The sequence below is a fragment of the Nelumbo nucifera genome, chromosome 4, assembly GCF_055504915.1.
Source record: "Nelumbo nucifera cultivar China Antique chromosome 4, China Antique-T2T, whole genome shotgun sequence".
Classification (NCBI taxonomy): Eukaryota; Viridiplantae; Streptophyta; class Magnoliopsida; order Proteales; family Nelumbonaceae; genus Nelumbo; species Nelumbo nucifera.
Window position 1 is genome coordinate 53,783,064 of NC_142652.1, and position 18,114 is coordinate 53,801,177.

An 18,114-nucleotide genomic window follows, 5' to 3' on the forward strand; every position below is an offset into this window, starting at 1 on the left:
TAATTCATGCTCGCTTAGATCTTTATGCACTATCTTGCTCCCCTCCATTAATTGTTTTAGATTTGAAAAAAATGTGTATGCAGCCTTCCTCCCTTGGTAACCGTGCACAAGCTCCTACGTGAGCGGAGTATTTGCTTTTCAGATCTGCCGCACCTCCGGATAGATGCAATACTATCGCGGGGCCCACAATGCACGAAAAATGCCGAAACTCCGGTTTTTGCATCGTTGCCATTCAGTAATGACGATCGTGCCGCAAATGGTCCGCGTATCCGACGCGTTGTTTCCATTTGTATCGCCGAAACAACAAATGGAATTTGCAAATACAAATCAAAATAAAATATTAATAAAATTGGGGTGCAACACGAGGACTTCCCAGGAGGTCACCCATTCTAGTACTACTCTCGCCCAAGCACACTTAACTTCGGAGTTCTGATGGGATCCGGTGCATTAGTGCTGGTATGATCGCACCCGTTTAATTCATGCTCGCTTAGATCTTTATGCACTATCTTGCTCCCCTCCATTAATTGTTTTAGATTTGAAAAAACTGTGTATGCAGCCTTCCTCCCTTGGAAACCGTGCACAAGCTCCTACGTGAGCGGATCGTTTGTTTTTCAGATCTGCCGCACCACCGGATAAATGCAATACTATCGCGGGGCCCACAATGCACGACGAATGGCGAAAGCCCGGTTCCTGCATCGTTGCCATTCAGTAATGACGATCGTGCCGCAAATGGTCCGAGTATCCGAGACATTGTTTCCAGTTGTCTCCCAGAAACAACAAATGGAATTTGCAAATACAAATCAAAATAAAATATTAATAAAATTGGGGTGCAACACGAGGACTTCCCAGGAGGTCACCCATCCTACTCCTACTCTCGCCCAAGCACGCTTAACTTAGGAGTTTTGATGGGATCCGGTGCATTAGTGCTGGTATGATCGCACCCGTTTAATTCATGCTCGTTTAGATCTTTATGCAATATCTTGCTCCCCTCCATTAATTGTTTTAGACTTGAAAAAACTGTGTATGCAGCCTTCCTCCCTTGGTAACCGTGCACAAGATCCTACGTGAGCAGAGTGTTTGCTTTTCAGATCTGCCGCAGCCGCGGATAGATGCAATACTATCGCGGGGCCCACAATGCACGACGAATGCCAAAAGCCCGGTTCTTGCATCGTTGCCATTCCATAATGACGATCGTGCCGCAAATGGTCCGAGTATCCGACGCGTTGTTTCCAGTTGTATCGCCGAAACAACAAATGGAATTTGCAAATACAAATCAAAATAAAATATTAATAAAATTGGGGTGCAACACGAGGACTTCCAAGGAGGTCACCCATTCTAGTACTACTCTCGCCCAAGCACACTTAACTTCGGAGTTCTGATGGGATCCGGTGCATTAGTGCTGGTATGATCGCACACGTTTAATTCATGCTCGCTTAGATCTTTATGCACTATTTTGCTCCCCCCCATTAATTGTTTTAGATTTGAAAAAACTGTGTATGCTGCCTTCCTCCCTTGGTAACCGTGCACAAGCTCCTACGTGAGCGGATTGTTTGCTTTTCAGATCTGCCGCACCACCGGATAAATGCAATACTATCGCGGGCCCACAATGCACGACGAATGCCGAAAGCCCGGTTCCTGCATCGTTGCCATTCAGTAATGACGATCGTGCCGCAAATGGTCCGAGTATCCGACGCATTGTTTCCAGTTGTCTCCCAGAAACAACAAATGGAATTTGCAAATACAAATCAAAATAAAATATTCATAAAATTGGGGTGCAACACGAGGACCTCCCAGGAGGTCAACCATCCTAGTACTACTCTCGCCCAAGCACGCTTAACTTCGGAGTTTTGATGGGATCCGGTGCAGTAGTGCTGGTATGATCGCACCCGTTTAATTTTTGCTCGCTTAGATCTTTATGCACTATCTTCCTACGCTCCATTAATTGTTTTAGACTTGAAAAAACTGTATATGCAGCCTTCCTCCCTGGGTAACCGTGCACAAACTCCAACGTGAGCAGAGTGTTTGCTTTTCAGATCTGCCGCACCCCCGGATAGATGCAATACTATTGCGGGGCCCACAATGCACGACGAATGCCAAAAGCCCGGTTCTTGCATCGTTGCCATTCCGTAATGACGATCGTGCCGCAAATGGTCCGAGTATCCGACGCGTTGTTTCCAGTTGTATCGCCGAAACAACAAATGGAATTTGCAAATACAAATCAAAATAAAATATTAATAAAATTGGGGTGCAACACGAGGACTTCCAAGGAGGTCACCCATTCTAGTACTACTCTCGCCCAAGCACACTTAACTTCGGAGTTCTGATGGGATCCGGTGCATTAGTGCTGGTATGATCGCACCCGTTTAATTCATGCTCGCTTAGATCTTTATGCACTATCTTGCTCCCCTCCATTAATTGTTTTAGATTTGAAAAAACTGTGTATGCAGCCTTCCTCCCTTGGTAACCGTGCACAAGCTCCTACTTGAGCGGATTGTTTGCTTTTCAGATCTGCCGCACCACCGGATAAATGCAATACTATCGCGGGGCCCACAATGCACGACGAATGCCGAAATCCCGGTTCCTGCATCGTTGCCATTCAGTAATGACGATCGTGCCGCAAATGGTCCGAGTATCCGACGCATTGTTTCCAGTTGTCTCCCAGAAACAACAAATGGAATTTGCAAATACAAATCAAAATAAAATATTAATAAAATTGGGGTGCAACACGAGGAATTCCCAGGAGGTCACCCAGGCTAGTACTACTCTCGCCCAAGCACGCTTAACTTCGAAGTTCTGATGGGATCCGGTGCACTAGTGCTTGTATGATCGCACCCGTTTAATTCATGCTCGCTTAGATTTTTATGCACTATCTTGCTCCCCTCCATTAATTATTTTAGACTTGAAAAAACTGTGTATGCAGCCTTCCTCCCTTGGTAACCGTGCACAAGATCCTACGTGAGCAGTGTGTTTGTTTTTCAGATCTGCCGCACCCCCGGATAGATGCAATACTATCGCGGGGCCCACAATGCACGACGAATGCCAAAAGCCCGGTTCTTTTATCGTTGCCATTCCGTAATGACGATCGTGCCGCAAATGGTCCGAGTATCCGACGCGTTGTTTCCAGTTTTATCGCCGAAACAACAAATGGAATTTGCAAATACAAATCAAAATAAAATATTAATAAAATTGGGGTGCAACACGAGGACTTCCAAGGAGGTCACCCATTCTAGTACTACTCTCGCCCAAGCACACTTAACTTCGGAGTTCTGATGGGATCCGGTGCATTAGTGCTGGTATGATCGCACACGTTTAATTCATGCTCGCTTAGATCTTTATGCACTATTTTGCTCCCCCCCATTAATTGTTTTAGATTTGAAAAAACTGTGTATGCTGCCTTCCTCCCTTGGTAACCGTGCACAAGCTCCTACGTGAGCGGATTGTTTGCTTTTCAGATCTGCCGCACCACCGGATAAATGCAATACTATCGCGGGGCCCACAATGCACGACGAATGCCGAAAGCCCGGTTCCTGCATCGTTGCCATTCAGTAATGACGATCGTGCCGCAAATGGTCCGAGTATCCGACGCATTGTTTCCAGTTGTCTCCCAGAAACAACAAATGGAATTTGCAAATACAAATCAAAATAAAATATTCATAAAATTGGGGTGCAACACGAGGACCTCCCAGGAGGTCAACCATCCTAGTACTACTCTCGCCCAAGCACGCTTAACTTCGGAGTTTTGATGGGATCCGATGCAGTAGTGCTGGTATGATCGCACCCGTTTAATTTTTGCTCGCTTAGATCTTTATGCACTATCTTCCTACGCTCCATTAATTGTTTTAGACTTGAAAAAACTGTGTATGCAGCCTTCCTCCCTGGGTAACCGTGCACAAACTCCTACGTGAGCAGAGTGTTTGCTTTTCAGATCTGCCGCACCCCCGGATAGATGCAATACTATTGCGGGGCCCACAATGCACGACGAATGCCAAAAGCCCGGTTCTTGCATCGTTGCCATTCCGTAATGACGATCGTGCCGCAAATGGTCCGAGTATCCGACGCGTTGTTTCCAGTTGTATCGCCGAAACAACAAATGGAATTTGCAAATACAAATCAAAATAAAATATTAATAAAATTGGGGTGCAACACGAGGACTTCCAAGGAGGTCACCCATTCTAGTACTACTCTCGCCCAAGCACACTTAACTTCGGAGTTCTGATGGGATCCGGTGCATTAGTGCTGGTATGATCGCACCCGTTTAATTCATGCTCGCTTAGATCTTTATGCACTATCTTGCTCCCCTCCATTAATTGTTTTAGATTTGAAAAAACTGTGTATGCAGCCTTCCTCCCTTGGTAACCGTGCCCAAGCTCCTACTTGAGCGGATTGTTTGCTTTTCAGATCTGCCGCACCACCGGATAAATGCAATACTATCGCGGGGCCCACAATGCACGACGAATGCCGAAAGCCCGGTTCCTGCATCGTTACCATTCAGTAATGACGATCGTGCCGCAAATGGTCCGAGTATCCGACGCATTGTTTCCAGTTGTCTCCCAGAAACAACAAATGGAATTTGCAAATAGAAATCAAAATAAAATATTAATAAAATTGGGGTGCAACACGAGGACCTCCCAGGAGGTCACCCATCCTAGTACTACTCTCGCCCAAGCACGCTTAACTTCAGAGTTTTGATGGGATCCGGTGCAGTAGTGCTGGTATGATCGCGCCCGTTTAATTTTTGCTCGCTTAGATCTTTATGCACTATCTTCCTACGCTCCATTAATTGTTTTAGACTTGAAAAAACTGTGTATGCAGCCTTCCTCCCTTTGTAACCGTGCTCAAACTCCTACGTGAGCAGAGTGTTTGCTTTTCAGATCTGCCGCACCCCCGGATAGATGCAATACTATCGCGGGGCCCACAATGCACGACGAATGCCAAAAGCCCGGTTCTTGCATCGTTGCCATTCCGTAATGACGATCGTGCCGCAAATGGTCCGAGTATCCGACGCGTTGTTTCCAGTTGTATCGCCGAAACAACAAATGGAATTTGCAAATACAAATCAAAATAAAATATTAATAAAATTGGGGTGCAACACGAGGACTTCCAAGGAGGTCATCCATTCTAGTACTACTCTCGCCCAAGCACACTTAACTTCGGAGTTCTGATGGGATCCGGTGCATTAGTGCTGGTATGATCGCACCCGTTTAATTCATGCTCGCTTAGATCTTTATGCACTATCTTGCTCCCCTCCATTAATTGTTTTAGATTTGAAAAAACTGTGTATGCAGCCTTCCTCCCTTGGTAACCGTGCACAAGCTCCAACTTGAGCGGATTGTTTGTTTTTCAGATCTGCCGCACCACCGGATAAATGCAATACTATCGCGGGGCCCACAATGCACGACGAATGCCGAAATCCCGGTTCCTGCATCGTTGCCATTCAGTAATGACGATCGTGCCGCAAATGGTCCGAGTATCCGACGCATTGTTTCCAGTTGTCTCCCAGAAACAACAAATGGAATTTGCAAATACAAATCAAAATAAAATATTAATAAAATTGGGGTGCAACACGAGGACTTCCCAGGAGGTCACCCATGCTAGTACTACTCTCGCCCAAGCACGCATAACTTCGAAGTTCTGATGGGATCCGGTGCACTAGTGCTTGTATGATCGCACCCGTTTAATTCATGCTCGCTTAGATTTTTATGCACTATCTTGCTCCCCTCCATTAATTGTTTTAGACTTGAAAAAACTGTGTATGCAGCCTTCCTCCCTTGGTAACCGTGCACAAGATCCTACGTGAGCAGTGTGTTTGCTTTTCAGATCTGCCGCACCCCCGGATAGATGCAATACTATCGCGGGGCCCACAATGCACGACGAATGCCAAAAGCCCGGTTTTTGCACGGTTCCCATTCAGTAATGACGATCGTGCCGCAAATGGTCCGAGTATCCGGCGCGTTGTTTGCGTTTGTCTCGCCGAAACGACAAATGGAATTTGCAAATACGATATCGAAATAAAATATTAATAAAATTGGGGTGCAACACGAGGACTTCCCAGGAGGTCACCCATCCTAGTACTACTCTCGCCCAAGCAAACTTAACTTCGGATTTCTGATGGGATCCCGTGCATTAGTGCTGGTATGATCGCACCCGTTTAATTCATGCTCGCTTAGATCTTTATGCACTATCTTGCTCCCCTCCATTAATTGTTTTAGATTTGAAAAAAATGTGTATGCAGCCTTCCTCCCTTGGTAACCGTGCACAAGCTCCTACGTGAGCGGAGTATTTGCTTTTCAGATCTGCCGCACCTCCGGATAGATGCAATACAATCGCGGGGCCCACAATGCACGAAAAATGCCGAAACTCCGGTTTTTGCATCGTTGCCATTCAGTAATGACGATCGTGCCGCAAATGGTCCGCGTATCCGACGCGTTGTTTCCATTTGTATCGCCGAAACAACAAATGGAATTTGCAAATACAAATCAAAATAAAATATTAATAAAATTGGGGTGCAACACGAGGACTTCCCAGGAGGTCACCCATTCTAGTACTACTCTCGCCCAAGCACACTTAACTTCGGAGTTCTGATGGGATCCGGTGCATTAGTGCTGGTATGATCGCACCCGTTTAATTCATGCTCGCTTAGATCTTTATGCACTATCTTGCTCCCCTCCATTAATTGTTTTAGATTTGAAAAAACTGTGTATGCAGCCTTCCTCCCTTGGAAACCGTGCACAAGCTCCTACGTGAGCGGATCGTTTGTTTTTCAGATCTGCCGCACCACCGGATAAATGCAATACTATCGCGGGGCCCACAATGCACGACGAATGGCGAAAGCCCGGTTCCTGCATCGTTGCCATTCAGTAATGACGATCGTGCCGCAAATGGTCCGAGTATCCGAGACATTGTTTCCAGTTGTCTCCCAGAAACAACAAATGGAATTTGCAAATACAAATCAAAATAAAATATTAATAAAATTGGGGTGCAACACGAGGACTTCCCAGGAGGTCACCCATCCTACTACTACTCTCGCCCAAGCACGCTTAACTTAGGAGTTTTGATGGGATCCGGTGCATTAGTGCTGGTATGATCGCACCCGTTTAATTCATGCTCGTTTAGATCTTTATGCAATATCTTGCTCCCCTCCATTAATTGTTTTAGACTTGAAAAAACTGTGTATGCAGCCTTCCTCCCTTGGTAACCGTGCACAAGATCCTACGTGAGCAGAGTGTTTGCTTTTCAGATCTGCCGCACCCGCGGATAGATGCAATACTATCGCGGGGCCCACAATGCACGACGAATGCCAAAAGCCCGGTTCTTGCATCGTTGCCATTCCATAATGACGATCGTGCCGCAAATGGTCCGAGTATCCGACGCGTTGTTTCCAGTTGTATCGCCGAAACAACAAATGGAATTTGCAAATACAAATCAAAATAAAATATTAATAAAATTGGGGTGCAACACGAGGACTTCCAAGGAGGTCACCCATTCTAGTACTACTCTCGCCCAAGCACACTTAACTTCGGAGTTCTGATGGGATCCGGTGCATTAGTGCTGGTATGATCGCACACGTTTAATTCATGCTCGCTTAGATCTTTATGCACTATTTTGCTCCCCCCCATTAATTGTTTTAGATTTGAAAAAACTGTGTATGCTGCCTTCCTCCCTTGGTAACCGTGCACAAGCTCCTACGTGAGCGGATTGTTTGCTTTTCAGATCTGCCGCACCACCGGATAAATGCAATACTATCGCGGGCCCACAATGCACGACGAATGCCGAAAGCCCGGTTCCTGCATCGTTGCCATTCAGTAATGACGATCGTGCCGCAAATGGTCCGAGTATCCGACGCATTGTTTCCAGTTGTCTCCCAGAAACAACAAATGGAATTTGCAAATACAAATCAAAATAAAATATTCATAAAATTGGGGTGCAACACGAGGACCTCCCAGGAGGTCAACCATCCTAGTACTACTCTCGCCCAAGCACGCTTAACTTCGGAGTTTTGATGGGATCCGGTGCAGTAGTGCTGGTATGATCGCACCCGTTTAATTTTTGCTCGCTTAGATCTTTATGCACTATCTTCCTACGCTCCATTAATTGTTTTAGACTTGAAAAAACTGTATATGCAGCCTTCCTCCCTGGGTAACCGTGCACAAACTCCAACGTGAGCAGAGTGTTTGCTTTTCAGATCTGCCGCACCCCCGGATAGATGCAATACTATTGCGGGGCCCACAATGCACGACGAATGCCAAAAGCCCGGTTCTTGCATCGTTGCCATTCCGTAATGACGATCGTGCCGCAAATGGTCCGAGTATCCGACGCGTTGTTTCCAGTTGTATCGCCGAAACAACAAATGGAATTTGCAAATACAAATCAAAATAAAATATTAATAAAATTGGGGTGCAACACGAGGACTTCCAAGGAGGTCACCCATTCTAGTACTACTCTCGCCCAAGCACACTTAACTTCGGAGTTCTGATGGGATCCGGTGCATTAGTGCTGGTATGATCGCACCCGTTTAATTCATGCTCGCTTAGATCTTTATGCACTATCTTGCTCCCCTCCATTAATTGTTTTAGATTTGAAAAAACTGTGTATGCAGCCTTCCTCCCTTGGTAACCGTGCACAAGCTCCTACTTGAGCGGATTGTTTGCTTTTCAGATCTGCCGCACCACCGGATAAATGCAATACTATCGCGGGGCCCACAATGCACGACGAATGCCGAAATCCCGGTTCCTGCATCGTTGCCATTCAGTAATGACGATCGTGCCGCAAATGGTCCGAGTATCCGACGCATTGTTTCCAGTTGTCTCCCAGAAACAACAAATGGAATTTGCAAATACAAATCAAAATAAAATATTAATAAAATTGGGGTGCAACACGAGGAATTCCCAGGAGGTCACCCAGGCTAGTACTACTCTCGCCCAAGCACGCTTAACTTCGAAGTTCTGATGGGATCCGGTGCACTAGTGCTTGTATGATCGCACCCGTTTAATTCATGCTCGCTTAGATTTTTATGCACTATCTTGCTCCCCTCCATTAATTATTTTAGACTTGAAAAAACTGTGTATGCAGCCTTCCTCCCTTGGTAACCGTGCACAAGATCCTACGTGAGCAGTGTGTTTGTTTTTCAGATCTGCCGCACCCCCGGATAGATGCAATACTATCGCGGGGCCCACAATGCACGACGAATGCCAAAAGCCCGGTTCTTTTATCGTTGCCATTCCGTAATGACGATCGTGCCGCAAATGGTCCGAGTATCCGACGCGTTGTTTCCAGTTGTATCGCCGAAACAACAAATGGAATTTGCAAATACAAATCAAAATAAAATATTAATAAAATTGGGGTGCAACACGAGGACTTCCAAGGAGGTCACCCATTCTAGTACTACTCTCGCCCAAGCACACTTAACTTCGGAGTTCTGATGGGATCCGGTGCATTAGTGCTGGTATGATCGCACACGTTTAATTCATGCTCGCTTAGATCTTTATGCACTATTTTGCTCCCCCCCATTAATTGTTTTAGATTTGAAAAAACTGTGTATGCTGCCTTCCTCCCTTGGTAACCGTGCACAAGCTCCTACGTGAGCGGATTGTTTGCTTTTCAGATCTGCCGCACCACCGGATAAATGCAATACTATCGCGGGGCCCACAATGCACGACGAATGCCGAAAGCCCGGTTCCTGCATCGTTGCCATTCAGTAATGACGATCGTGCCGCAAATGGTCCGAGTATCCGACGCATTGTTTCCAGTTGTCTCCCAGAAACAACAAATGGAATTTGCAAATACAAATCAAAATAAAATATTCATAAAATTGGGGTGCAACACGAGGACCTCCCAGGAGGTCAACCATCCTAGTACTACTCTCGCCCAAGCACGCTTAACTTCGGAGTTTTGATGGGATCCGGTGCAGTAGTGCTGGTATGATCGCACCCGTTTAATTTTTGCTCGCTTAGATCTTTATGCACTATCTTCCTACGCTCCATTAATTGTTTTAGACTTGAAAAAACTGTGTATGCAGCCTTCCTCCCTGGGTAACCGTGCACAAACTCCTACGTGAGCAGAGTGTTTGCTTTTCAGATCTGCCGCACCCCCGGATAGATGCAATACTATTGCGGGGCCCACAATGCACGACGAATGCCAAAAGCCCGGTTCTTGCATCGTTGCCATTCCGTAATGACGATCGTGCCGCAAATGGTCCGAGTATCCGACGCGTTGTTTCCAGTTGTATCGCCGAAACAACAAATGGAATTTGCAAATACAAATCAAAATAAAATATTAATAAAATTGGGGTGCAACACGAGGACTTCCAAGGAGGTCACCCATTCTAGTACTACTCTCGCCCAAGCACACTTAACTTCGGAGTTCTGATGGGATCCGGTGCATTAGTGCTGGTATGATCGCACCCGTTTAATTCATGCTCGCTTAGATCTTTATGCACTATCTTGCTCCCCTCCATTAATTGTTTTAGATTTGAAAAAACTGTGTATGCAGCCTTCCTCCCTTGGTAACCGTGCCCAAGCTCCTACTTGAGCGGATTGTTTGCTTTTCAGATCTGCCGCACCACCGGATAAATGCAATACTATCGCGGGGCCCACAATGCACGACGAATGCCGAAATCCCGGTTCCTGCATCGTTGCCATTCAGTAATGACGATCGTGCCGCAAATGGTCCGAGTATCCGACGCATTGTTTCCAGTTGTCTCCCAGAAACAACAAATGGAATTTGCAAATACAAATCAAAATAAAATATTAATAAAATTGGGGTGCAACACGAGGAATTCCCAGGAGGTCACCCAGGCTAGTACTACTCTCGCCCAAGCACGCTTAACTTCGAAGTTCTGATGGGATCCGGTGCACTAGTGCTTGTATGATCGCACCCGTTTAATTCATGCTCGCTTAGATTTTTATGCACTATCTTGCTCCCCTCCATTAATTGTTTTAGACTTGAAAAAACTGTGTATGCAGCCTTCCTCCCTTGGTAACCGTGCACAAGATCCTACGTGAGCAGTGTGTTTGTTTTTCAGATCTGCCGCACCCCCGGATAGATGCAATACTATCGCGGGGCCCACAATGCACGACGAATGCCAAAAGCCCTGTTCTTTTATCGTTGCCATTCCGTAATGACGATCGTGCCGCAAATGGTCCGAGTATCCGACGCGTTGTTTCCAGTTGTATCGCCGAAACAACAAATGGAATTTGCAAATACAAATCAAAATAAAATATTAATAAAATTGGGGTGCAACACGAGGACTTCCAAGGAGGTCACCCATTCTAGTACTACTCTCGCCCAAGCACACTTAACTTCGGAGTTCTGATGGGATCCGGTGCATTAGTGCTGGTATGATCGCACCCGTTTAATTCATGCTCGCTTAGATCTTTATGCACTATCTTGCTCCCCTCCATTAATTGTTTTAGATTTGAAAAAACTGTGTATGCAGCCTTCCTCCCTTGGTAACCGTGCACAAGCTCCTACTTGAGCGGATTGTTTGCTTTTCAGATCTGCCGCACCACCGGATAAATGCAATACTATCGCGGGGCCCACAATGCACGACGAATGCCGAAATCCCGGTTCCTGCATCGTTGCCATTCAGTAATGACGATCGTGCCGCAAATGGTCCGAGTATCCGACGCATTGTTTCCAGTTGTCTCCCAGAAACAACAAATGGAATTTGCAAATACAAATCAAAATAAAATATTAATAAAATTGGGGTGCAACACGAGGAATTCCCAGGAGGTCACCCAGGCTAGTACTACTCTCGCCCAAGCACGCTTAACTTCGAAGTTCTGATGGGATCCGGTGCACTAGTGCTTGTATGATCGCACCCGTTTAATTCATGCTCGCTTAGATTTTTATGCACTATCTTGCTCCCCTCCATTAATTATTTTAGACTTGAAAAAACTGTGTATGCAGCCTTCCTCCCTTGGTAACCGTGCACAAGATCCTACGTGAGCAGTGTGTTTGTTTTTCAGATCTGCCGCACCCCCGGATAGATGCAATACTATCGCGGGGCCCACAATGCACGACGAATGCCAAAAGCCCGGTTCTTTTATCGTTGCCATTCCGTAATGACGATCGTGCCGCAAATGGTCCGAGTATCCGACGCGTTGTTTCCAGTTGTATCGCCGAAACAACAAATGGAATTTGCAAATACAAATCAAAATAAAATATTAATAAAATTGGGGTGCAACACGAGGACTTCCAAGGAGGTCACCCATTCTAGTACTACTCTCGCCCAAGCACACTTAACTTCGGAGTTCTGATGGGATCCGGTGCATTAGTGCTGGTATGATCGCACACGTTTAATTCATGCTCGCTTAGATCTTTATGCACTATTTTGCTCCCCCCCATTAATTGTTTTAGATTTGAAAAAACTGTGTATGCTGCCTTCCTCCCTTGGTAACCGTGCACAAGCTCCTACGTGAGCGGATTGTTTGCTTTTCAGATCTGCCGCACCACCGGATAAATGCAATACTATCGCGGGGCCCACAATGCACGACGAATGCCGAAAGCCCGGTTCCTGCATCGTTGCCATTCAGTAATGACGATCGTGCCGCAAATGGTCCGAGTATCCGACGCATTGTTTCCAGTTGTCTCCCAGAAACAACAAATGGAATTTGCAAATACAAATCAAAATAAAATATTCATAAAATTGGGGTGCAACACGAGGACCTCCCAGGAGGTCAACCATCCTAGTACTACTCTCGCCCAAGCACGCTTAACTTCGGAGTTTTGATGGGATCCGGTGCAGTAGTGCTGGTATGATCGCACCCGTTTAATTTTTGCTCGCTTAGATCTTTATGCACTATCTTCCTACGCTCCATTAATTGTTTTAGACTTGAAAAAACTGTGTATGCAGCCTTCCTCCCTGGGTAACCGTGCACAAACTCCTACGTGAGCAGAGTGTTTGCTTTTCAGATCTGCCGCACCCCCGGATAGATGCAATACTATTGCGGGGCCCACAATGCACGACGAATGCCAAAAGCCCGGTTCTTGCATCGTTGCCATTCCGTAATGACGATCGTGCCGCAAATGGTCCGAGTATCCGACGCGTTGTTTCCAGTTGTATCGCCGTAACAACAAATGGAATTTGCAAATACAAATCAAAATAAAATATTAATAAAATTGGGGTGCAACACGAGGACTTCCAAGGAGGTCACCCATTCTAGTACTACTCTCGCCCAAGCACACTTAACTTCGGAGTTCTGATGGGATCCGGTGCATTAGTGCTGGTATGATCGCACCCGTTTAATTCATGCTCGCTTAGATCTTTATGCACTATCTTGCTCCCCTCCATTAATTGTTTTAGATTTGAAAAAACTGTGTATGCAGCCTTCCTCCCTTGGTAACCGTGCCCAAGCTCCTACTTGAGCGGATTGTTTGCTTTTCAGATCTGCCGCACCACCGGATAAATGCAATACTATCGCGGGGCCCACAATGCACGACGAATGCCGAAATCCCGGTTCCTGCATCGTTGCCATTCAGTAATGACGATCGTGCCGCAAATGGTCCGAGTATCCGACGCATTGTTTCCAGTTGTCTCCCAGAAACAACAAATGGAATTTGCAAATACAAATCAAAATAAAATATTAATAAAATTGGGGTGCAACACGAGGAATTCCCAGGAGGTCACCCAGGCTAGTACTACTCTCGCCCAAGCACGCTTAACTTCGAAGTTCTGATGGGATCCGGTGCACTAGTGCTTGTATGATCGCACCCGTTTAATTCATGCTCGCTTAGATTTTTATGCACTATCTTGCTCCCCTCCATTAATTGTTTTAGACTTGAAAAAACTGTGTATGCAGCCTTCCTCCCTTGGTAACCGTGCACAAGATCCTACGTGAGCAGTGTGTTTGTTTTTCAGATCTGCCGCACCCCCGGATAGATGCAATACTATCGCGGGGCCCACAATGCACGACGAATGCCAAAAGCCCGGTTCTTTTATCGTTGCCATTCCGTAATGACGATCGTGCCGCAAATGGTCCGAGTATCCGACGCGTTGTTTCCAGTTGTATCGCCGAAACAACAAATGGAATTTGCAAATACAAATCAAAATAAAATATTAATAAAATTGGGGTGCAACACGAGGACTTCCAAGGAGGTCACCCATTCTAGTACTACTCTCGCCCAAGCACACTTAACTTCGGAGTTCTGATGGGATCCGGTGCATTAGTTCTGGTATGATCGCACACGTTTAATTCATGCTCGCTTAGATCTTTATGCACTATTTTGCTCCCCCCCATTAATTGTTTTAGATTTGAAAAAACTGTGTATGCTGCCTTCCTCCCTTGGTAACCGTGCACAAGCTCCTACGTGAGCGGATTGTTTGCTTTTCAGATCTGCCGCACCACCGGATAAATGCAATACTATCGCGGGGCCCACAATGCACGACGAATGCCGAAAGCCCGGTTCCTGCATCGTTGCCATTCAGTAATGACGATCGTGCCGCAAATGGTCCGAGTATCCGACGCATTGTTTCCAGTTGTCTCCCAGAAACAACAAATGGAATTTGCAAATACAAATCAAAATAAAATATTCATAAAATTGTGGTGCAACACGAGGACCTCCCAGGAGGTCAACCATCCTAGTACTACTCTCGCCCAAGCACGCTTAACTTCGGAGTTTTGATGGGATCCGGTGCAGTAGTGCTGGTATGATCGCACCCGTTTAATTTTTGCTCGCTTAGATCTTTATGCACTATCTTCCTACGCTCTATTAATTGTTTTAGACTTGAAAAAACTGTGTATGCAGCCTTCCTCCCTGGGTAACCGTGCACAAACTCCTACGTGAGCAGAGTGTTTGCTTTTCAGATCTGCCGCACCCCCGGATAGATGCAATACTATTGCGGGGCCCACAATGCACGACGAATGCCAAAAGCCCGGTTCTTGCATCGTTGCCATTCCGTAATGACGATCGTGCCGCAAATGGTCCGAGTATCCGACGCGTTGTTTCCAGTTGTATCGCCGAAACAACAAATGGAATTTGCAAATACAAATCAAAATAAAATATTAATAAAATTGGGGTGCAACACGAGGACTTCCAAGGAGGTCACCCATTCTAGTACTACTCTCGCCCAAGCACACTTAACTTCGGAGTTCTGATGGGATCCGGTGCATTAGTGCTGGTATGATCGCACCCGTTTAATTCATGCTCGCTTAGATCTTTATGCACTATCTTGCTCCCCTCCATTAATTGTTTTAGATTTGAAAAAACTGTGTATGCAGCCTTCCTCCCTTGGTAACCGTGCACAAGCTCCTACTTGAGCGGATTGTTTGCTTTTCAGATCTGCCGCACCACCGGATAAATGCAATACTATCGCGGGGCCCACAATGCACGACGAATGCCGAAATCCCGGTTCCTGCATCGTTGCCATTCAGTAATGACGATCGTGCCGCAAATGGTCCGAGTATCCGACGCATTGTTTCCAGTTGTCTCCCAGAAACAACAAATGGAATTTGCAAATACAAATCAAAATAAAATATTAATAAAATTGGGGTGCAACACGAGGAATTCCCAGGAGGTCACCCAGGCTAGTACTACTCTCGCCCAAGCACGCTTAACTTCGAAGTTCTGATGGGATCCGGTGCACTAGTGCTTGTATGATCGCACCCGTTTAATTCATGCTCGCTTAGATTTTTATGCACTATCTTGCTCCCCTCCATTAATTATTTTAGACTTGAAAAAACTGTGTATGCAGCCTTCCTCCCTTGGTAACCGTGCACAAGATCCTACGTGAGCAGTGTGTTTGTTTTTCAGATCTGCCGCACCCCCGGATAGATGCAATACTATCGCGGGGCCCACAATGCACGACGAATGCCAAAAGCCCGGTTCTTTTATCGTTGCCATTCCGTAATGACGATCGTGCCGCAAATGGTCCGAGTATCCGACGCGTTGTTTCCAGTTGTATCGCCGAAACAACAAATGGAATTTGCAAATACAAATCAAAATAAAATATTAATAAAATTGGGGTGCAACACGAGGACTTCCAAGGAGGTCACCCATTCTAGTACTACTCTCGCCCAAGCACACTTAACTTCGGAGTTCTGATGGGATCCGGTGCATTAGTGCTGGTATGATCGCACACGTTTAATTCATGCTCGCTTAGATCTTTATGCACTATTTTGCTCCCCCCCATTAATTGTTTTAGATTTGAAAAAACTGTGTATGCTGCCTTCCTCCCTTGGTAACCGTGCACAAGCTCCTACGTGAGCGGATTGTTTGCTTTTCAGATCTGCCGCACCACCGGATAAATGCAATACTATCGCGGGGCCCACAATGCACGACGAATGCCGAAAGCCCGGTTCCTGCATCGTTGCCATTCAGTAATGACGATCGTGCCGCAAATGGTCCGAGTATCCGACGCATTGTTTCCAGTTGTCTCCCAGAAACAACAAATGGAATTTGCAAATACAAATCAAAATAAAATATTCATAAAATTGGGGTGCAACACGAGGACCTCCCAGGAGGTCAACCATCCTAGTACTACTCTCGCCCAAGCACGCTTAACTTCGGAGTTTTGATGGGATCCGGTGCAGTAGTGCTGGTATGATCGCACCCGTTTAATTTTTGCTCGCTTAGATCTTTATGCACTATCTTCCTACGCTCCATTAATTGTTTTAGACTTGAAAAAACTGTGTATGCAGCCTTCCTCCCTGGGTAACCGTGCACAAACTCCTACGTGAGCAGAGTGTTTGCTTTTCAGATCTGCCGCACCCCCGGATAGATGCAATACTATTGCGGGGCCCACAATGCACGACGAATGCCAAAAGCCCGGTTCTTGCATCGTTGCCATTCCGTAATGACGATCGTGCCGCAAATGGTCCGAGTATCCGACGCGTTGTTTCCAGTTGTATCGCCGTAACAACAAATGGAATTTGCAAATACAAATCAAAATAAAATATTAATAAAATTGGGGTGCAACACGAGGACTTCCAAGGAGGTCACCCATTCTAGTACTACTCTCGCCCAAGCACACTTAACTTCGGAGTTCTGATGGGATCCGGTGCATTAGTGCTGGTATGATCGCACCCGTTTAATTCATGCTCGCTTAGATCTTTATGCACTATCTTGCTCCCCTCCATTAATTGTTTTAGATTTGAAAAAACTGTGTATGCAGCCTTCCTCCCTTGGTAACCGTGCCCAAGCTCCTACTTGAGCGGATTGTTTGCTTTTCAGATCTGCCGCACCACCGGATAAATGCAATACTATCGCGGGGCCCACAATGCACGACGAATGCCGAAATCCCGGTTCCTGCATCGTTGCCATTCAGTAATGACGATCGTGCCGCAAATGGTCCGAGTATCCGACGCATTGTTTCCAGTTGTCTCCCAGAAACAACAAATGGAATTTGCAAATACAAATCAAAATAAAATATTAATAAAATTGGGGTGCAACACGAGGAATTCCCAGGAGGTCACCCAGGCTAGTACTACTCTCGCCCAAGCACGCTTAACTTCGAAGTTCTGATGGGATCCGGTGCACTAGTGCTTGTATGATCGCACCCGTTTAATTCATGCTCGCTTAGATTTTTATGCACTATCTTGCTCCCCTCCATTAATTGTTTTAGACTTGAAAAAACTGTGTATGCAGCCTTCCTCCCTTGGTAACCGTGCACAAGATCCTACGTGAGCAGTGTGTTTGTTTTTCAGATCTGCCGCACCCCCGGATAGATGCAATACTATCGCGGGGCCCACAATGCACGACGAATGCCAAAAGCCCGGTTCTTTTATCGTTGCCATTCCGTAATGACGATCGTGCCGCAAATGGTCCGAGTATCCGACGCGTTGTTTCCAGTTGTATCGCCGAAACAACAAATGGAATTTGCAAATACAAATCAAAATAAAATATTAATAAAATTGGGGTGCAACACGAGGACTTCCAAGGAGGTCACCCATTCTAGTACTACTCTCGCCCAAGCACACTTAACTTCGGAGTTCTGATGGGATCCGGTGCATTAGTTCTGGTATGATCGCACACGTTTAATTCATGCTCGCTTAGATCTTTATGCACTATTTTGCTCCCCCCCATTAATTGTTTTAGATTTGAAAAAACTGTGTATGCTGCCTTCCTCCCTTGGTAACCGTGCACAAGCTCCTACGTGAGCGGATTGTTTGCTTTTCA

The 18,114-nt window shown here is 46.0% G+C and overlaps 26 non-coding genes and 12 pseudogenes across 26 annotated transcripts; all 38 read right to left on the bottom strand.

The window, feature by feature from the left end:
• Nucleotides 1-351: 351 nt before the first annotated feature.
• On the bottom strand, nucleotides 352-470 carry LOC148800008 (5S ribosomal RNA). The gene has a single exon (XR_016071648.1). It is a non-coding gene; the product is annotated as a 5S ribosomal RNA (ribosomal RNA).
• Nucleotides 471-824: 354 nt separating this feature from the next.
• LOC148800009 (5S ribosomal RNA) lies at nucleotides 825-943 on the bottom strand (annotated as a pseudogene).
• Nucleotides 944-1,297: 354 nt separating this feature from the next.
• Nucleotides 1,298-1,416, bottom strand: LOC148800010 (5S ribosomal RNA). Its single transcript, XR_016075602.1, has one exon. It is a non-coding gene; the product is annotated as a 5S ribosomal RNA (ribosomal RNA).
• A 353-nt stretch (nucleotides 1,417-1,769) lies between these two features.
• On the bottom strand, nucleotides 1,770-1,888 carry LOC148800011 (5S ribosomal RNA). The gene has a single exon (XR_016069532.1). It is a non-coding gene; the product is annotated as a 5S ribosomal RNA (ribosomal RNA).
• A 354-nt stretch (nucleotides 1,889-2,242) lies between these two features.
• On the bottom strand, nucleotides 2,243-2,361 carry LOC148800012 (5S ribosomal RNA). Its single transcript, XR_016073577.1, has one exon. It is a non-coding gene; the product is annotated as a 5S ribosomal RNA (ribosomal RNA).
• A 354-nt stretch (nucleotides 2,362-2,715) lies between these two features.
• LOC148800013 (5S ribosomal RNA) lies at nucleotides 2,716-2,834 on the bottom strand (annotated as a pseudogene).
• A 354-nt stretch (nucleotides 2,835-3,188) lies between these two features.
• On the bottom strand, nucleotides 3,189-3,307 carry LOC148800014 (5S ribosomal RNA). Its single transcript, XR_016075603.1, has one exon. It is a non-coding gene; the product is annotated as a 5S ribosomal RNA (ribosomal RNA).
• A 354-nt stretch (nucleotides 3,308-3,661) lies between these two features.
• LOC148800015 (5S ribosomal RNA) lies at nucleotides 3,662-3,780 on the bottom strand (annotated as a pseudogene).
• Nucleotides 3,781-4,134: 354 nt separating this feature from the next.
• On the bottom strand, nucleotides 4,135-4,253 carry LOC148800016 (5S ribosomal RNA). Its single transcript, XR_016073578.1, has one exon. It is a non-coding gene; the product is annotated as a 5S ribosomal RNA (ribosomal RNA).
• Nucleotides 4,254-4,607: 354 nt separating this feature from the next.
• Nucleotides 4,608-4,726, bottom strand: LOC148800017 (5S ribosomal RNA; annotated as a pseudogene).
• A 354-nt stretch (nucleotides 4,727-5,080) lies between these two features.
• On the bottom strand, nucleotides 5,081-5,199 carry LOC148800018 (5S ribosomal RNA). Its single transcript, XR_016075512.1, has one exon. It is a non-coding gene; the product is annotated as a 5S ribosomal RNA (ribosomal RNA).
• Nucleotides 5,200-5,553: 354 nt separating this feature from the next.
• Nucleotides 5,554-5,672, bottom strand: LOC148800019 (5S ribosomal RNA; annotated as a pseudogene).
• Nucleotides 5,673-6,027: 355 nt separating this feature from the next.
• LOC148800020 (5S ribosomal RNA) lies at nucleotides 6,028-6,146 on the bottom strand (annotated as a pseudogene).
• A 354-nt stretch (nucleotides 6,147-6,500) lies between these two features.
• LOC148800021 (5S ribosomal RNA) lies at nucleotides 6,501-6,619 on the bottom strand. The gene has a single exon (XR_016071649.1). It is a non-coding gene; the product is annotated as a 5S ribosomal RNA (ribosomal RNA).
• A 354-nt stretch (nucleotides 6,620-6,973) lies between these two features.
• LOC148800022 (5S ribosomal RNA) lies at nucleotides 6,974-7,092 on the bottom strand. The gene has a single exon (XR_016070363.1). It is a non-coding gene; the product is annotated as a 5S ribosomal RNA (ribosomal RNA).
• A 354-nt stretch (nucleotides 7,093-7,446) lies between these two features.
• LOC148800023 (5S ribosomal RNA) lies at nucleotides 7,447-7,565 on the bottom strand. Its single transcript, XR_016075604.1, has one exon. It is a non-coding gene; the product is annotated as a 5S ribosomal RNA (ribosomal RNA).
• Nucleotides 7,566-7,918: 353 nt separating this feature from the next.
• Nucleotides 7,919-8,037, bottom strand: LOC148800024 (5S ribosomal RNA). The gene has a single exon (XR_016069533.1). It is a non-coding gene; the product is annotated as a 5S ribosomal RNA (ribosomal RNA).
• A 354-nt stretch (nucleotides 8,038-8,391) lies between these two features.
• Nucleotides 8,392-8,510, bottom strand: LOC148800025 (5S ribosomal RNA). The gene has a single exon (XR_016073579.1). It is a non-coding gene; the product is annotated as a 5S ribosomal RNA (ribosomal RNA).
• A 354-nt stretch (nucleotides 8,511-8,864) lies between these two features.
• LOC148800026 (5S ribosomal RNA) lies at nucleotides 8,865-8,983 on the bottom strand (annotated as a pseudogene).
• A 354-nt stretch (nucleotides 8,984-9,337) lies between these two features.
• On the bottom strand, nucleotides 9,338-9,456 carry LOC148800027 (5S ribosomal RNA). The gene has a single exon (XR_016075605.1). It is a non-coding gene; the product is annotated as a 5S ribosomal RNA (ribosomal RNA).
• A 354-nt stretch (nucleotides 9,457-9,810) lies between these two features.
• On the bottom strand, nucleotides 9,811-9,929 carry LOC148800028 (5S ribosomal RNA). Its single transcript, XR_016069534.1, has one exon. It is a non-coding gene; the product is annotated as a 5S ribosomal RNA (ribosomal RNA).
• A 354-nt stretch (nucleotides 9,930-10,283) lies between these two features.
• LOC148800029 (5S ribosomal RNA) lies at nucleotides 10,284-10,402 on the bottom strand. Its single transcript, XR_016073580.1, has one exon. It is a non-coding gene; the product is annotated as a 5S ribosomal RNA (ribosomal RNA).
• Nucleotides 10,403-10,756: 354 nt separating this feature from the next.
• Nucleotides 10,757-10,875, bottom strand: LOC148800030 (5S ribosomal RNA; annotated as a pseudogene).
• A 354-nt stretch (nucleotides 10,876-11,229) lies between these two features.
• On the bottom strand, nucleotides 11,230-11,348 carry LOC148800031 (5S ribosomal RNA). The gene has a single exon (XR_016073581.1). It is a non-coding gene; the product is annotated as a 5S ribosomal RNA (ribosomal RNA).
• A 354-nt stretch (nucleotides 11,349-11,702) lies between these two features.
• LOC148800032 (5S ribosomal RNA) lies at nucleotides 11,703-11,821 on the bottom strand (annotated as a pseudogene).
• A 354-nt stretch (nucleotides 11,822-12,175) lies between these two features.
• Nucleotides 12,176-12,294, bottom strand: LOC148800033 (5S ribosomal RNA). Its single transcript, XR_016075606.1, has one exon. It is a non-coding gene; the product is annotated as a 5S ribosomal RNA (ribosomal RNA).
• A 354-nt stretch (nucleotides 12,295-12,648) lies between these two features.
• Nucleotides 12,649-12,767, bottom strand: LOC148800034 (5S ribosomal RNA). The gene has a single exon (XR_016069535.1). It is a non-coding gene; the product is annotated as a 5S ribosomal RNA (ribosomal RNA).
• Nucleotides 12,768-13,121: 354 nt separating this feature from the next.
• Nucleotides 13,122-13,240, bottom strand: LOC148800035 (5S ribosomal RNA). Its single transcript, XR_016073582.1, has one exon. It is a non-coding gene; the product is annotated as a 5S ribosomal RNA (ribosomal RNA).
• Nucleotides 13,241-13,594: 354 nt separating this feature from the next.
• On the bottom strand, nucleotides 13,595-13,713 carry LOC148800036 (5S ribosomal RNA; annotated as a pseudogene).
• A 354-nt stretch (nucleotides 13,714-14,067) lies between these two features.
• LOC148800037 (5S ribosomal RNA) lies at nucleotides 14,068-14,186 on the bottom strand. The gene has a single exon (XR_016070265.1). It is a non-coding gene; the product is annotated as a 5S ribosomal RNA (ribosomal RNA).
• Nucleotides 14,187-14,540: 354 nt separating this feature from the next.
• Nucleotides 14,541-14,659, bottom strand: LOC148800038 (5S ribosomal RNA). The gene has a single exon (XR_016070793.1). It is a non-coding gene; the product is annotated as a 5S ribosomal RNA (ribosomal RNA).
• Nucleotides 14,660-15,013: 354 nt separating this feature from the next.
• Nucleotides 15,014-15,132, bottom strand: LOC148800039 (5S ribosomal RNA). Its single transcript, XR_016073583.1, has one exon. It is a non-coding gene; the product is annotated as a 5S ribosomal RNA (ribosomal RNA).
• A 354-nt stretch (nucleotides 15,133-15,486) lies between these two features.
• LOC148800040 (5S ribosomal RNA) lies at nucleotides 15,487-15,605 on the bottom strand (annotated as a pseudogene).
• A 354-nt stretch (nucleotides 15,606-15,959) lies between these two features.
• LOC148800041 (5S ribosomal RNA) lies at nucleotides 15,960-16,078 on the bottom strand. Its single transcript, XR_016075608.1, has one exon. It is a non-coding gene; the product is annotated as a 5S ribosomal RNA (ribosomal RNA).
• A 354-nt stretch (nucleotides 16,079-16,432) lies between these two features.
• LOC148800042 (5S ribosomal RNA) lies at nucleotides 16,433-16,551 on the bottom strand. Its single transcript, XR_016069536.1, has one exon. It is a non-coding gene; the product is annotated as a 5S ribosomal RNA (ribosomal RNA).
• A 354-nt stretch (nucleotides 16,552-16,905) lies between these two features.
• Nucleotides 16,906-17,024, bottom strand: LOC148800043 (5S ribosomal RNA). Its single transcript, XR_016073585.1, has one exon. It is a non-coding gene; the product is annotated as a 5S ribosomal RNA (ribosomal RNA).
• Nucleotides 17,025-17,378: 354 nt separating this feature from the next.
• Nucleotides 17,379-17,497, bottom strand: LOC148800044 (5S ribosomal RNA; annotated as a pseudogene).
• Nucleotides 17,498-17,851: 354 nt separating this feature from the next.
• Nucleotides 17,852-17,970, bottom strand: LOC148800045 (5S ribosomal RNA). Its single transcript, XR_016070266.1, has one exon. It is a non-coding gene; the product is annotated as a 5S ribosomal RNA (ribosomal RNA).
• Between the last annotated feature and the right edge of the window lie 144 nt (nucleotides 17,971-18,114).